The 17584-nt window shown below is 45.4% G+C and overlaps 1 protein-coding gene across 4 annotated transcripts in view; it reads left to right on the top strand.

The window, feature by feature from the left end:
* The window catches only part of RASSF4 (Ras association domain family member 4), a 395766-nt gene that overhangs the window by 26535 nt on the left and 351647 nt on the right, over nt 1–17584 (top strand). Inside the window, exon 1 of one of the 4 annotated variants that reach the window (XM_068255317.1) lies at nt 831–891. The exons of the other annotated variants lie outside the window; for them this stretch is intronic. The gene's annotated coding sequence lies outside the window, so the exon portion shown is untranslated. Of the gene's footprint in view, nt 1–830; nt 892–17584 lie in introns of those variants that run through there. 4 annotated transcript variants of the gene reach the window in all.

Here is a 17584-nt window from a genome sequence, read left to right on the forward strand (position 1 = left end):
TGGGATAGACGCCTAAAGTCCTGGGGAAAAATCTGGATTTGACGCAAAGCAGCTTTTTTTTTTTTTTTTTTTTTTTTTATGGGCCGAAATCACATTGAATGCTAAATTGCAGGCCTAAAGTGCTTTAAAACATCTTGCATGTGTAAACCTCAATCAGGGAGTGTAATTATAGTACTACTTCACACTTACACACCAAACTCGCTGTGTAATGCACCGCAAACAGCTGTTTGTGTAGTGACAGCCATGCTGGACTGGTGCGCACCATGGCCAGAGTGCAGGCCGTGGTGATTTTCAAGCCCATATGGTCACCGGGCTGAGGTAGCTGAATGACAGAACAGTGACTGTCCAGCTGATCAAATTCGGTCTGTCCACAATGAAGCAACAACCTTATTATCTCCCGTCCCCCCAATCCCCCCCCCCCCCAGGCACTAATATAGCAGTTGGGCATTGCTTCATTGTGATGCGCAAGCCCCTTCACCGCGGCAAGGTAATGATCATGAAGGAGAATCGGCACATGTACATGCCTTTTATTTTGTTGCCTGAGCGATTAACCAGTCAACTGCAGCATGTTTTTAGGGATGCACAACCTCCCCCCCCCCCCCCCCCTTTTCATAATTTTGCTAGTATGTAACTACTAGTTTAGCTGTTCCCAGCCTGTATTCCTGAGTTTCCCGTTTGCATGGTAAGTAATAGTAGTTAGTTGTGCATATGATTTGCATCTGAATTGAATGTGAAGTGTGCAGATAGCTTATTATAGGTGTTGCAAATGTGAGCTGTTGGTCATTTCAGATGCAGCCTTTGTGGTATGCGCTGGCCCTCTCCTCGCCATCTGCACAAAGTTTGATGCAGACGTACTATCCATCTCCTCTTGCTCTTCCTCAGTGATGTCAGGTAAGTCCTCCTCCTACTCCTCCTCCCCACCCCCCCCCCCCAACCACGAACAATACCACGGGAATGTTGAGCAGCACAAGCCCCCTGCTACGCCTGCTGTGGTTGTTCTTCTGCCGCCACCTCCTCTTCCTCCTCCAAAGAAACACCTTCCTCATCATCCGAGTCTGACTCCTCTTCCCCACACGACTCTTCCTCCTCCTCCTCCCCCGTCTGTGCTGCCGCAGGTGTTGAGGAAACATCTGGTTCTGATGAAAATTGCTCCCACAACTGTTCCTCCAGTAACTTTTCCTCTTCACACTCCTCCACAGCTTGATCCACCACTCTACGCATGGCACGCTCCACAAAGTAAGCGTACGGGATCAAGTCGCTGATGGTGTCTTCACTGAGACTCACCAGGTTGTTCACCTCCTCAAACGGCCGCATGAGCCTGCATGCATTTCGCATGAGTGTCCAGTTGTTGGGCCAGAACATCCCCATCTCCCCAGATTGTGTCCTTCTACTGTAATTGGAGAGGTACTGGGTGACGGCTTTCTCTTGTTCTAGAAGGCGAGAGAACATAAGGAGGGTCGAATTCCAGTGAGTCAAGCTATCGCAAATGAGGCGTCTCACCGGCAACTTGTTTCTCCACTGAATCTGGGCAAAGTATGCCATGACCGTGTAAGACCGCCTGAAATGCCCACACATCTTCCTGGCCTGCTTCAGGACGTCCTCTAAGCCTAGGTACTTTGACACAAATCTTTGAATGACTAGATTTAGCACATGTGCCATGCAGGGTACATGTGTCAGCTTTCCCAAATTCAAAGCGGAAATGAGATCGCTGCAGTTGTCACACACCACGTTGCCGATCTCCAGCTGGTGCGGGGTCAGCCACTGATCCACCTGTTTGTTAAGAGCAGCCTGGAGAGCTGGTCCAGTGTGACTCTCTGCTTTGAGGCAAGACATGTCTAAGATGGCGTGACACAGTTGTACCTGGCATGCAGCATAGGCCCTGGGGAGCTGGGGCTGTGTAGCTAGAGAGGAGATTGCAGCACCAGTAGAGTTGAACTGCCACTCAGCCAAGGAGGAGGAGGATGACGACAGCGAAGAGGATGTAGCAGGAGGAGAGGAGGTGGCAGGAGGCCTGCCTGCAAGCCGTGGAGTTGTCACAAGTTGGTCTGCTGCACAGCTACGTACTCCCTGCTTGCCAGCGGTCACCAGGTTGACCCAATGGGCTGTGTAAGCAATGTACCTGCCCTGACCGTGCTTGGCAGACCAGGTATACCCTTGACCCAATGCTGTGTGCCAGAGATGACACCACTTGCCTCTCAACTTCACGGTACAGTTTGGGTATCGCCTTTTTGGAGAAATAATTGCGGCCTGGCATCTTCTACTGCGGTGTCCCAATGGCCACAGATTTTCGGAAGGCCTCAGTCTACCAGCTGGTATGGTAACAGCTGGCGAGCTAACAGTTCCGCCAAGCCAGCTGTCAGACACCGGGAAAGGGGGTGACTGGCAGACATTGGCTTCTTCCGCTGAAAGATTTCCTTCACAGACACCTGGCTGCTGTGGGCAGAGGAGCAGGAACCGCTCAAGGTCAGAGGTGGAGTGGAGGAGGGTGGCTGTGAAGGTGCAAGGGAGAAAGCTGCTGAAGATGATGCACCTGAAGGAGGAAGAGTAGAAGGAGGGTGGCTTTTCTTTTGTGTGCTGTTTTAGCTCAGGTGCTCTTCCCATTGCAGTGTAACGATTGGTGTAGCAACACAGATGTCTGATTATGTGTGATCTGCAGAATCACCAATAATGTACACGTTATACCTGATAATGTGGTGATCTGCAGTATCACCAATAATACAAGTATAGCTGGAAGAATACAAGTATGTAGTGTTTGGTGCAACAGTAACAGATTAGTTTAGCTAGACCTCACCAGAGGAGCTGGTGGGTACTATTAGAACACAGTAACTGATAGTTTGGCTTAACCTCACCAGAAGAGCTGGTGGGTACTATCAGAGAAGCACCTCACCAGTGACAAGGGCTCACTGGTGAGTAGAAGGGTCAGACAGGCTAGGATCAGTAACGAGCAGGCAGGTACAGTACAGAATCGGCAGGCAAGAGGGTAGTAAGATATCAGGCAGGATTCAGTAACAGAATCAGATGGGCAGAAGTACAGGAACGATAAGCAAGAGCAGAGTCAAAGGGTAGCAAGAGTCATACACAGAATATCAATCAACACTATTACAATAATCCTAGTCTTGTGTGAAATCCCTGGTTTCCTCCCAGATCAAAGCACAACGGATACTATCTAAGGTCTGAGCGCTAGCACATAAGTATTCACAACAGCAGACAAGTTGCGAGTGAACAGTGAAGGCTTATGAAGGAGAGGAGACTCCAGAGCTGCGCCCACAACAATCGACTAATCCGGAGCGCCGTGAGTCTCCTCTGACGTCAGCCGACCGGCTGGTCAGCTGATGCGCCTCCTCCCTGCATAAAGGTCCTGTCTCCGTGCGCACCCGCACGATACGGCAACTCTATGTGCAAAAGACAAACCCGTCCTCGGCGTACTAGACGCCAGAGGCACAGGCGAAGTCCCTGAACAGGAAGGGAAGGCGGCTGCGGAAACACCCTGCCATCACTGCGGATGTTACATGCAGTTTGTGCCTTTTTTCTCCATGTGCCTTCATAAGGCACTTGTCCCTACGTGGGTGTTGGCTTTTCCACGGCTCAATTTTTGGAGGCAGAGAGAACAGATGGCATTGCTCTAATCTGAGGCAGACGCATTAAAAAATTTCCAAACCGCTGAGCCCCCTGGGGTGATGGCACTATGGTGGCATCAGCAGCTGACATTAAAGGGCATGTTGGCTGGCTGTACATAGGTGGCGATACATGGCACCGGACACTGCCACCAGCTGTTTCTGATGACGAGCTCCCCCTGCTTCTTTAAGCAACTCGTCTCCTCCTACTCCTCTCTGACTCCCCCTCTGAACTGTCCCCCTGTTCATCTCCTTTATTGGGAACATACATGGGATCCGTATCATCGTCATCATCCTAATCATCCTGCCTAGATTTGCTTGCTTCAGACACCTCCAAAACTGCACCAACAGCAGGTAATTCATCATCCCCCTCTGCACACGTTACGTCTATAGTGTCGCCTAACTCAGACATATGAGGTGGTGTAACTTGCTTAGCGCCTTCATCTGGTTATAACAATAATGGCTGTGCATCAGTGATTTCCCCACCAAATAACTCCTGCAAACTGTCAAATGTAGTGGATGTGGTACTTGGAGTAGCACTGGTGGCTGTGGAAGATGAGGTGTTCTGTGTTAAATAATCAACCACGTCCTGACAATCTTGGGAGTTAATAGGACATGCCTTCTTCTGAGCACTGTACTTTGGGCCAGGGCCGCACGAAATCACATCACCACGACCTTGCACAGACCTGCCGGGTGGCCTTCCTCTGGGTCTACCTCTACCTCTTCCTCTACCTGTTTTTTCCGTTTTTGTCCATATTGCGGGGGGGGGGGGGGGGGTGAAGTTAAAGGTATGCACTGACTTAAGTAATACAATGTACAGTCACACAGGTGCAGTTAACAGGTATGCACTGAGTGGTATATCACACTGCGTGCACTCATGTAGGTGGGTGGGTGCACTGAAGTGAACAACAGGTAGTAGTAGGTGTATGCAGTGGGTATTACAATGTGCACCTGTCTCACACACACAGGTAGTAGACACTGAATGTGCTTGGCCTGGCAGTGGCACACACAGTAGGAATTAGCAAGGCTGTCTATGCAACACAAGTGTCAGTGGGACACACAGAAAAAAAAATAGATCACAAGAACAAGATTAGCTCTCAAAAGAGCTGTTGTGGGGTGCTTTTTTTTAGCTATAAGTATCAGCAAGGAGCAACCTAACAAGCCTACAAGAGCCTAACTAAGCTTTCTCTATGAGAGTCTGCAGCAACGATCCCTTCACTAATTACTGTAGGCACATGAGTGAGTGAAAAGCCTGACGCTGCTTGCATTTTATAAGGGGGGGTGGGGCTCCAGGAGGGAGTGTAGCCTGATTGGCTACCCTGTGCCTGCTGACTGTGATGTAGAGGGTCAAAGTTGACCCTAATGATGTAATACAGGGGGCAGGTCGAACCGCCATAAAGTTCGCGTTCGATCGCGAACCACCGAAGTTCGCGCAAATAAGTTCACATGCGAACCATTCGGGCCATCTCTATATCTCAGTCCCCAGACCTGAATATAATTGAAAATCTGTGGTGTGAGTTAAAGAGAGCTGTCCATGCTCTGGAGCCATCAAACCTGAATGAACTAGAGATGTTTTGTATAGAGGAATGGTCCAAAATACCTTTAACCAGAATCTAGACCCTCATTGGAACCTACAGAAAGCGTTTAGAGTCTGTAATTTCTGCAAAAGGAGGATCTACCGCAGCCGCTGTTCTCTCCTATGGGGGACTACATCTCAGTCACACCCCCAGACCTGACAACAGGTCTGGAGGAGGAGTGGGTCTGCTTCTCTCCGCACCCTGCACCTTCCGGGTCCTATCACCGCCCCCTTCCCTGCACTTCTCATCCTTTGAGGCCCATGTAATTCGCCTGTAGCAACCTCTCCCAGCCATCATTGCGGTCCTATATCACCCCCCATCTGCTCCAACTTCACTTTTCCTGGCCTCCTGGCTACCCCACATCCTGTCATCTGACCTCCCCACCATCATACTCGGGGATTTCAACTTACCTATCGATGAGCCTATCTCCACTGCTGCCAAGCAGCTACTCTCCCTCACCAAATCCTTTGGTCTCTCTCAGCACACAAATTCCACCACCCACCGCGCTGGTCATACTCTTGACCTCATATTCTCAAAGTCCACCTCCCTCAGCAACCTGGACATCGCACCTTTCCCTATCTCTGACCATCACCTCCTCACCTTCATCATCTCCCCACCAACAACTTCTCTCCCCACCCCTCAGCCTGGTCGATGGCAGAGAGACCTACGTAATCTCAGCCCAAATGTCCTAGCAAGTCCCCTTCTCTCCCTCTCCTCCCACCTACTTACCCTAACATGCCCCAATGAAGCGGCTGCACATTATAACCTTGCCCTCTCATCTGCTTTAGATCAAGCTGCCCCCTCAATCTTCCGCCCTATCAAGCCCCCCAACCCTGGCACAACACCCACACACGTAACCTCAGGAAAGAAACTCGAGCAGCCGAACGAAAATGGAGGAAATCACATCTCAATTCTAACTTCCTAGATTACAAGGCCAAACTGTTACTCTTCCACACTGCCCTCTCTGAGGCTAAACAAAGGTACTTTGCTGCACTGATTGGAACCCAAGCTTCCAACCCTCGACAGCTTTTTGCTACCTTCAATTCCCTCCTCAACCCCACTCCTCCCCCTCCCAGCTCCTCCCTCTCTGCCAATGATTTTGCCAACCACTTCACCACTAAAATTGCAACAATACACAATGAAATTTCCCTCCTCCATCCCTCCCTTCCCAATGCCTCTCAGGTTGTCCCCTTGCCTTCCCTCCCAGCTGCTCCCCTGTCTCATCCACCCCTCGCCTCTTTTGCTCCTGCCACCATTGATGAAGTCAGCCTGCTGCTAGTGGCTTCCCCCCCCCCCCCCCCCACATCCTCTCCTTGTGATCCGGTACCCGCGAATACTCTTCGTCCACACTTCCCTAACCTGGCCCCAGTCCTCACCTCCTTGTTCAATCTCTCCCTTTCCACAGGCATCTTCCCCAAAGCATTCAAACAGGCCACTGTACTTCCCCTGCTGAAAAAACCCTCACTCGACCCATCCCTACCCTCAAACTACTGCCCAATATCCCTCTTTCCCTATGCTTCTAAACTCCTCGAACGCCTAGTCCACCAGCGCATTACCCAATACATCAACACCAATACCCTACTTGACCCCCTACAGTCTGGATTCCGACCTGCACACTCAACTGAAACAGCCCTCGCCAGGGTGGTCAACGACCTTACCCTTGCCAGGGCCAAAGGCAGTTATTCCATCCTGCTCCTCCTTGACCTCTCTGCAGCATTTGACACTGTTGACCACTCCCTCCTCCTCCAATCACTACAGTCCATGGGCATCCATGGTCTTGCCTTGGCCTGGATCTCCGCCTACCTATCCAATCGCTCCTTCACCACTTCCTTCAATGGCTCCTCCTCAACCCCTGCCCCCCTCTCAGTTGGGGTCCCCCAGGGCTCTGTTCTAGGCCCCCTTCTTTTCTCCACATACACTTCCTCAATTGGCAAGCTTATCCCCTCCCTGGGCTTCAATTACCAACTTTATGCAGATGACACTCAGATTTGCCTCCATTCCCCCGATCTCTCATCCACCACCATAAACAAGGTCTCCTCGTGTCTCTCAGCAATTTCCTCCTGGATGTCAGCTAGGTTCCTAAAGCTTAACCTAGACAAAACTGAGCTCCTGATCGTTCCACCCCATGCTGCTGCACCCATCCCAGATTTCCACCTCACAATCGACAACACAACCATTCTCCCTACCTCCCAGGCCCGCTGCCTGGGTGTCACCTGGGACTCTGATCTCTCCTTCATCCCACACATCCAAAACATCACCAGAGCCGGCAATTTCCACCTCCGTAATATCTCCAAGATCCGCCCCTTCTTAACCCCGGACACGACCAAACTGCTCATCCATGCCCTCATCATCTCCCGCCTTGATTACTGTAACTCCCTCCTTTCTGGCCTCCCCCTGAAACGCACTGCCCCCCTTCAATCAGTGATGAACGCGGCTGCAAGACTCATCCATTCTTCGCACCGCTCTGCATCCACATCTCCCCTTTGTGAGTCCCTGCACTGGCTCCCTATCTGTTTCAGGATAAGTTTCAAGATTCTATGCCTGGCGTATAAATCTGTGCACAAAACCTGCCCTACCTACATCTCAGAGCTTGTTCACAAGTATACACCAGGTCGCCCCCTCCGTTCCTCCAACGACCTTCGCCTCACCACCCCACGCATTTCACACTCCCATGCCCGCCTGCAGGATTTCTCAAGAGCTGCCCCCACCCTCTGGAATGCCCTTCCACCACCCATCAGACTTGCTCCCTCTTTCAACACATTCAAGCAAGCCCTCAAAACCCACCTCTTTATGATGGCCTACCCACCTCCTACCACACAGTAACTCTCTAAGGAATATTTAACAGCCCTCCCTAGTGTTTCCACCCCTCCCTTTAGATTGTAAGCCTCTGGCAGGGTCCTCCACTCCCTAGTGTAATCTACAGGATCATGTGCTCCTGTCCTATGACAGCCTGTACTTGTATTACTGGGCCTACCTAACCAGCCCATATTGCATGATCATGTATTTTGTACAATTTGTATGTATAACTTTGTTCTATGTGTATAACCCTATGTATGTCATCCTCGTAACATTGTATATATTTATTGTCCAGCGCTGCGTAATATGTTGGCGCTTTATAAATACAATAAATAATAATAATAATAATAATAATCTACAAAATATTGATTTGATTTCTTTTTTGTGGTGCCCAAATGTATGCACCTGCCAAATTTTGTTTAAACAATTATTGCACACTTTCTGTAAATCTAATAAACTTCATTTCACGTCTTAAATATCACTGTGTGTGTCTCCTATATGATATATTTAACTGACATTTTTTATCGTAACAACCAACAATTTATACTGGAAAACCATGACGATTATCAATGTTGCCCATACTTTCGCATCCCACTGTATCCTACATTGGTGCCTCTGCTCCAATCCTTGTCTCATTGTCAAGTCCACCCTTGATGGAAGGGTGTTACCCCCTTGTTTCCTGTCTACAGAGAGCAACTTTCTAACCCTAGTGGGGTTGAGTTCTAATTCTCCCACCTGTCTGAACAGTGGTTGCCTTTGTGCTGACCCGAACAACTTTGCTACCTATAGTAAATTACTACACTATATTGGGCTCTCGATGTCCCCCTCTTTGTTTCCTTTTTTAATATCCTATTCAAATTACTGATGGGAATTGCCTAGTAATTACATCTATGGATGTCCTTCAATGCAGGGAAAGCATCCAAGCCCCCTTTAAACACAGATATAGAATTTTCCCTAACTACTTTCTGCAGTAACATATTGTACCCTTTAACCACTCTTACTGTCAAGAACCCCTGCCTAAATAGCTAGAAAAAATGTTTTCTGCCATAGGGAGATCATGTCCCCTAGTCCTTTGCACAAGCCTAGGGACAAAGCTTGCCAAGCTTTTATATTGCCCTCTGATGTATTTATACATCAAGGTGGTAGATCAAGGGGATAAGAGGCGCCCAATGATCAATAAATTTAGCTAAAAACGCATAAAATGAAAAGGGGTGGCACACAAAGTGGCGATGAGGTTTTTTTTATAAACATTGGTGACACATTTCCTGGGTGCCCACTTTCTCAGACTAATAAGTAACAGACTGAATCAAGCTGAAATGCCTCTGAGCTTGGCTTGATTGGTTGGCCAGCACTTATTGGCCTAAAGAAGTGGGCAAAGACCCACAAAACGTGTTGCCAGTGTTTATTGATGAACTTTTGCATTAAGGGCTCTTTCCCACTAAGACGTTGCGTTAGATGCAACGTTAAGGTTGCATAACGTGCCCCTAACGCAACGCATGTGAGCTTTGAAGTTGGACGTTATATAGAGCCGTGTTATGCGTTTCTTGATTCGTCTGTGATGCGTACTTTTTGACGCATACTATCGGACGAAAACGGCGCATGTGGCAAATAAAAAAAAAATAAAAAGTACTGAGCATGTGCAAACATCCGAACGCAGCCACATACGAGTAACGCACAGCACGCTGCGCTTTCATTTACCGTGCAGCTTTATACTGTAAAGCAGTGGTCCTCAAACTAAGGCCAACAGGCTGAATGTGGCCCCCTGAGGCTTTTTTACCAGCCCCTCGCACACAAAATGTATTACAGATGCGGTCAGCTACATCTTTAAATATTGGTGATCTGCATATAGAATGAAGCCAGAAAGCAGTAATTCGCTGGTTTCCAATCAAATTCCACATCAGGTGACACTGCTGTCCAATTGGACTGCACGTTTTCACCTGGGTATGCTTCACTGTCTGGTGCACAAAAACTTCTACATTATTTTATGTATACTCCGGCCCCCCAGCTGTCTGATGTATGTTGACCCGGCCCTCAACCCAATACGTTTGGGGACCCCTGCTCTAAAGCAACGTGGGCACTGTGAACATCCCATTGATTTTTCAGTGCTGTGAGTTGGGCTGCTCTACGCCTGTAACATCCCACTGTGAAAGCAGCCTAACACTTTGTGTCATCATTTGAGATAAGCCACCTCTTCCCTTTTTACTTTTATGTGTATTTAACTAATTTTATTGATCATTGGGCACCTCTTACCCCATTGTGTTTCTACGCTTGGTGGCATGCACCTGACCCCAGATGTTACTAAGAAAGCGACCACATCTAGAAACATGAAAGAACACCCGATTGTTCTGGGGATGGGGTGTTAATCTACACCTGCTTTCCCGGGTGGTTGCCCTGGTTGCTACCCTCACTTGTGAGTGAAATTTTCTTATCGCCTCTCCCTTTCTGTGACCTACTGCACCATTTTGGGCTACAGTTGTCAGTTTTTTTTAAGGTACATCATCATCTTACTCTACCTTGATGTTTATTAGATCTCCCCTTAGCCCACTTTATCTAACATTTCCTGATAAGTGATACCTTCCATCCCTCTGATTTTGTGGCTCGTCTCTGCATCACCTCCAAAACTCCAATGTCCCTCCTGTAATGAACTGCCCAGAACTGAATTCCAGATTCGGCCATTCAAGAGAACTAAACGGGCGATATGCTAGCATCCTGAATTTTCATTTCCCTTTTAATGCATCACAAAAAATGTGATTTGCTTTAGCTGCAGTTGCTTGGCATTGAATACAATTACATAGTTACTTAGTTTGGATGAAAAAAGACATTTGTCCATCAAGTCCAACCAGAAAATAAATAAATAAAACCACATCATGAACCTGCACATATCCCAGTTGATCCAGGGGAAGGTAAAAACCTTACAAGGCCAAGGCCAATTAGCTTAAAACGGTATTGTCACCATAAAAATCAAATTTCAACAGCAACTGGTCTGGGTGTATTAAGTGATAAAGATGCTAATCCTGCATTCAAAACTTTTTTCTGCTGTTATGGTTTGGAGTTATTACATACTATAGGAGCACTGGCCCTAGTGCCAAACAGTGCCAAAAAGTTGAATGCTGGGAGTTCTTTTGAATACTGGGAATTCTTTTTATCTATAATATATTCCTCATCTTCCATTTATTTCCCTGCCTAGCTGATCACTTGTGTTTACAAGCAAGGCGGAGGCGACTCAGCTATTGGATATGTAAATAAAAAAAGACTCTGGGAGGGGGGCAGCTAATGAATACACAATGAGCAAGAGAAGGGAGGGGGGAAAACAAGAGTCAGGAAGGATATGATGTCAGCATTAGCTTGGCAAGATGGCCACTGCCTAGAAAAGGATTTTCTGCTTTTTCCTTTGTAAAATTCACAGGAATCATTACGTGGATAGCACAATACATCTGTTATATAAGTAGAGGTAGTATTTATCTACTTATATATGTGGTTTTTATTTCTAGGTTAGCATGGGTGTCGCTTGTTCTTTAAAAGAGAAAAATTCTTCCCTACTCCAGATGGCAGGCAGATAAATCCCTGGATCAACTCTTCCGGGAATTGCCTAAAACTTATAGCTGTGTATGCCCTTCAATGCAAGGAAAGCACCCAAGCGCTCTTTATATGCAGATATAGAAATTGCCATAACTACTGCCTGAGGTAAGATGTTCAAGATTTTAACCACTCTCACTGTGAAGAACCCCTTTCTAAATAGATGGCAAAAACTTTTTTCCTCCACACGCAAATCATGTCCCCTTGTCTGATGTACAACCTTAGGGACAAAAAGGCCATCTGCCAAGCTTCTGTATTGCCCTCTGATCTATTTATACATGTTAATCAGGTCACCTCTCAGTCTCCTTTTTTTCCAAGCGAAATAAGCCCAGTTTGTCCAACCTATCTTGGTAAGTGAGATCTTCCAACCTTTGATTAATTTCATCAGTCTTTGTACCCGTTCCAGAAGGTCAATGTCCTTTCTATTGTCAGTGGCGCCCAAAACTGTATTCTATATTCCAGATGTGGCCTCACAAGTGATTTCTACAGAGGTAGTATATACTAGCATCTGAAGATATTTCCCTTTTTTATGCATCTCAGAATTTTATTTGCTTTAGCTACTGCTTCTTGGCATCGTATACGATTACCTAACTTGTTATCAATCAGTATTTCTAAGTCCTTCTCCAAGTCTGATGTTCCAAGCTGTATGCCATTTGTTTTATATGATGATTTACCATTGGTACGTCCAAGGTGCATGACATTACATTTTATCAACATTAAATTTATTCTGCCACGTGCCTGCCCATATGGCCATGTTGTCAAGGTCCTGTTGTAATATGTCACTATCAGTCTTAGTGTTGATAATTCTGCATAATTTAATATCATGTGCAATGATGGTTACATTACTCATTCTACTAGATCATCCCACTAATCTAAATATGAAAGTTTGGATGTTTGTTACTCAATCATGCAACAATGGCTTAACGAATTTGAATGAAATTTGGCACAAATAGTACATTACCTGGAATAACATACATTGGTATGCAAAAGTTTGGGCAACCTTGTTAATCATCATGATTTTCCTGTATAAATCGTTGGTTGTTACGATAAAAAATGTCAGTTAAATATTTCATATAGGAGACACACACAGTGATATTTGAGAAGTGAAATGAAGTTTATTGGATTTACAGAAAGTGTGCAATAATTGTTTAAACAAAATTTGGCAGGTGCATACATTTGGACACCACAAAAAAAAAATTAAATCAATATTTAGTAGATCCTCCTTTTGCAGAAATTACAGCCTCTAAACACTTCCTGTAGGTTCCAATGAGAGTCTGGATTCTGGTTGAAGGTATTTTGGACCGTTCCTTTTTACAAAACATCTCCAGTTCATTCAGGTTTGATGGTTTCCGAGCAGGGACAGCTTTCTTTAACTCACACCACAGATTTTCAATTAAATTTAGGTCTGGGGACTGGGATGGCCATTCCAAAACGTTGTACTTGTTCTTCTGCATGAATGCCTTAGTGAATTTTGAGCAGTGTTTAGGGTCGTTGTCTCGTTGAAAGATCCAGCCCCGGCGCAGCTTTAGCTTTGTCTCCGATTCCTGGACATTGGTCTCCAGAATCTGCTGATACTGAGTGGAATCCATGCGTCCTTCAACTTTGACAAGATTCCCAGTCTCTGCACTGGCCACACAGCCCCACAGCATAATGGCACCACCACCATATTTTACTGTAGGTGTTTTTCTTGGAATGCTGTGTTGTTTTTCCTCCATGCATAACGTCCCTTATTATGCCCAAATAACTCCATTTTGGTTTCATCAGTCCACAGCACCTTTATCCCAAAATGAAGCTGGCTTGTCCAAATGTGCTTTAGCATACCTCAAGTGGCTCTGTTTGTACTGTGGGCGGAGAAAAGGCTTCCTCTGCATCAGTTTCGCATACAGCATCTCCTTGTGTAAAGTGCGCGGAATGGTTGAACGATGCACAGTGACTCCATCTGCAGCAAAATTATGTTGCAGGTCTTTGGTGTTGGTCTGTGGGTTGACTCTGACTTTTCTCACCATTCGTCGCTTCTGTCTATCCGAGATTTTTCTTGGTCTGCCACTTCAAGCCTTAACTTGAACTGAGCCTGTGGTCTTCCATTTCCTCAATATGTTCCTAACTGTGGAAACAGACAGCTAATATTTCTGAGACAGCTTTCTGTATCCTTACATTAAACCATGATGGTGAACAATCTTTGTCTTTAGGTCATTTAAGAGTTGTTTTTAGACCCTCATGTTGCTACTCTTCAGAAAAAGTTAAAAGAGGAGGGAAACTTACAACTGACCCCCTTAAATACTCTTTTTCATAATTGGATTTACCTGCATATGTAGGTTAGGGGTCACTGAGCTTGCCAAACCAATTTGAGTCTCAATAATTCGTTTTAAAGGTTTTGGAATCAATAAAATGACAACAGCGCCCAAATTTATGCACGCGCCTAATTTTATTTAAACAGTTATTGCACACTTTCTGTAAATCCAATAAACTTCATTTCACTTCTCTAATATCTTTGTGTGTCCTATATGATATATTTAACTGACATTTTTTTATCGTCACAACCAACGATTTATACAGGAAAATCATGACTATTAACATGGTTGCCCAAACTTTCGAATCCCACTGTATATGATACTTTTTATCCCCATAGCCAAAAAGTGGGCGGAGACTAATACAGATTTCACTGGGAAAATGTAAACTGCAGCCATTCTTACACTGTTATTGGTAGGGTACTCAAACTTTGCACAGTTGATCACTGGGTGACTGGGATTAATATTCAGAAAAGTAAGTGCAGCCTACAAAAGTCAATCAAAATTCACCTATTGATTTTCAAGGGAATATTTAATTGCTCTCAAAAGTATGCTCTAAAAGTCTCAAACCTGGTACAGTTGGTCATTGGGTGACTAGGGTTCAAATTCAGAAAAGCAGGTGGAACCACATCCAATCACATTTGTTTTGTTTCAATGTAAATGATTGATGCCAAAGACCGCAAAGCTCACAAACTAGGTAATTGAGTAATTGTGTATTGTTGTTAGAAAACATGGGCGGAGCCAACACCAGCCAAATACATACCTGGGCAATGCCGGGCCATCAGCTAGTTAATAAATAAATTGAAAAGCATAGGACCAAGTACTGACCCCAGCGGTACCCCATTGCTAACAGTTTCCGTTTTTTGAGTATGTTCCATTTACCACTATTCTTTGCCTTTTATCCCTTAACTGCTTGCCGACCGCAAAGCAGTTTGCAGGAGATCGCGCGCAAGCTGCGCGTGCATCTTTTGCTTTGTGGGCGGAGCGGAGCGAAGCGATCGCTGCTCTGAAGACTGATACACAGTGAAACCACCGTGTATTTACATGTACAGCGCTGCGATCAGCAGCAACGCTGTACTGGGGACAGCCATGTGACATGGCTGTCCCCCTGGGGGACAAGAGAGCGATCGGCTCTCATAGGCAGAAACCTATGACAGCCGCTCGCCGTGATTGGCCGGCTGGGGGGAGGGAGCGGTTGGAAATGGAAAAAGAAAATAAAAAAAAATAGTAAGAAATCTAAAAAAAAAAACCCAAATATTTATTAACAAAAAAAAAAATAAGCACAGAGAGAACTCTGTTGGTGGGGGGAAAAGGGGGGGGGGGAGGAATCACTTGTGTGCTGAGTTGTGCGGCCCTGCAGCTTGGCCTTAAAGCTGCAGTGGCCAATTAAGTAGAAAATAGCCTGTTCACTAGGGGGGTTTAACACCATGGTCCTCAATAGGTTAAACGGGCACTATGGTGAAAAAATGTAAAATCTACAATATGTGCAAACCTAAAAAAATTAAAATACGTTTTTTCCAGAGTAAAGTGAGCCATAAATTACTTTTCTCCTATGTTGTTGTCACTTACAGTAGGTAGTAGAAATCTGACAGAAGCGACAGGTTTTGGACTAGTCCATCTCTTCATAGGGGATACTCAGCAAGGCTTTCATTCTTTATAAAGATATTACCTAAAAATAATTTAAACAATGATGCTGGCCAACTTTCCTGCTCGCTACACAGTTTTTTGGCAGTTGGACAGAGCAACTGCCATTCACTAAGTGCTTTTGAAAATAAATAAATCCCTGAGAATCCCCTAAAACACTCAAAACACTCATTCCTGCACCAGTTTTTCAATCACTCTTTTAAAGAGGAACTCCAGTGAAAATAATGTAGTAAAAAAAGTGCTTCATTTTTTAGCATAATTATGTATAAATGATTTAGTCAGTGTTTGCTCATTGTAAAATCTTTCCTCTCCCTGATTTACATTCTGACATTTATTACATGGTGACATTTTTACTGTGGGCAGGTGATGTAGCTGCTCCTAGCTGTTTTGGCTGTTAGAGACAACTGTAAACAGCTAATTCCTGTCTGTGAACATTGTTACATTGTGGCAGTTTGCCCAGAGTACCACGGTACTCAGAGCTTCTTGTGGGAGGGATTTCAGCACAAAATCAGTCATACAGCGCCCCCTGATGGTCTGTTTGTGAAAAGCATTATATTTATCATGTAAAAGGGGGTATCAGCTACTGATTGGGATAAAGTTCAATTCTAGGTTGGAGTTTCTCTTTAACTCCTCCCTAAGCCCCCTCTGTCTCTCAGGTGTAGCACGGGGCACTTGCAGTCAGAGAGCACCATTTTGGAGGTTCAAGCTTCAGGTTTGTCTCCTAAATACCTTAAAATTATTTTTGAGGCCCTTCCATCTCAAACAAGTATATTAATTAGGAAAAGTCTTTATTTTGTATCTATTTGAACAGTCTCTATTTTGACCAAAGACTCTGAACTACTGTTATCAAATCATTTGCTTGATTTATTTTTATTGTGAACTCCTTGTATGTCCTACCTAGTATGTTTACCCATTTACCTATTGTGCAGTGCTGCATAATATGTTGGCGCTTTATAAATTCAATAAAAAACAAAAAAGCCAAATTAGTACTAGCCTTCCTTGCACTTTTGTCCCTACCCCTTCTGTGACCCAACTAGCAGCAACCTTTCCTTCTTGCTTCAATTGTACTCCACCCTTCACATCCTCACTAGTTCCAATCAGTGCCTAAATTGTGACATTCAAGCTCTTTTCCATGTTGCCTATGCTGTTTAGTGTTGCAAGCCGCTTATTTAACTCTCTGACCTCTGCTTCTACAGCAACACGCACACACTCAGGGATGCTGTAGAAAGCCTCAATATGCTGATCAAGACATGCATAAATTAGGTAGGATACACACTGCTACATTGTCCAGCAGCATAGCCATGATGTGGGGATTATTTAAACTTAAACGTGAACTGTGATGACAAAATGCTATATAGCGTAAAGATGTAAGATGAATGAAGATACGAAATGTGGATAAGATGGAGAGTAAAGGCCAGAGAGGATGGAAGGAAAGGGGAAGAGATACAGTGAAGTGTGGATGAAGGAAGAATGACTGAAGAAAGGAGTAGGGATGTTCGCTGGATTCCGCGGAATTGTTAATTCCATGATTCCGGACGGAATTAGGTCAATTCCGACAGTCGGAACGGAATTGCTACACCTCTCATTTTTTTTTATTTCCGCGGAACTTTCCAGAAAACATCTCTCTCTCTCTCTCTCTCTCTCTCTCTCTCTCTCTCTCTCTCTCTCTCTCTCTCTCTCTCTCTCTTTCTCTTTCTCTTTCTCTTTCTCTTTCTCTTTCTCTTTCTCTCTCTTTCTCTCTCTCTCTCTCTCTCTCTCTCTTTCTTTCTCTCTCTCTCTTTCTTTCTCTCTCTCTCTCTCTCTCTCTCTCTCTTTCTCTCTCTCTCTCTCTCTCTCTCTCTCTCTCTCTCTCTCTCTCTCTCTTTCTCTCTCTTCATCCATTGCAGTTTTTCAAAAGCCAGCTTACATACCATGACTGGGAATTGAACCCAGGTCTCAGTGTATAGTAGGTATCTGACTTACCCCCTAGACCACCAACCACACTGCATGTGGCCCTGGGTTCAATTCCCAGCCATGGTATGATTTTTTTTTTTTAAATTTCCGACGGAATCTGGAATTCCGCGGAATTTTCAGAGCGACGGAATTTGCT

The sequence above is a fragment of the Hyperolius riggenbachi genome, chromosome 10 (assembly GCF_040937935.1).
Source record: "Hyperolius riggenbachi isolate aHypRig1 chromosome 10, aHypRig1.pri, whole genome shotgun sequence".
NCBI lineage: Eukaryota > Metazoa > Chordata > Amphibia > Anura > Hyperoliidae > Hyperolius > Hyperolius riggenbachi.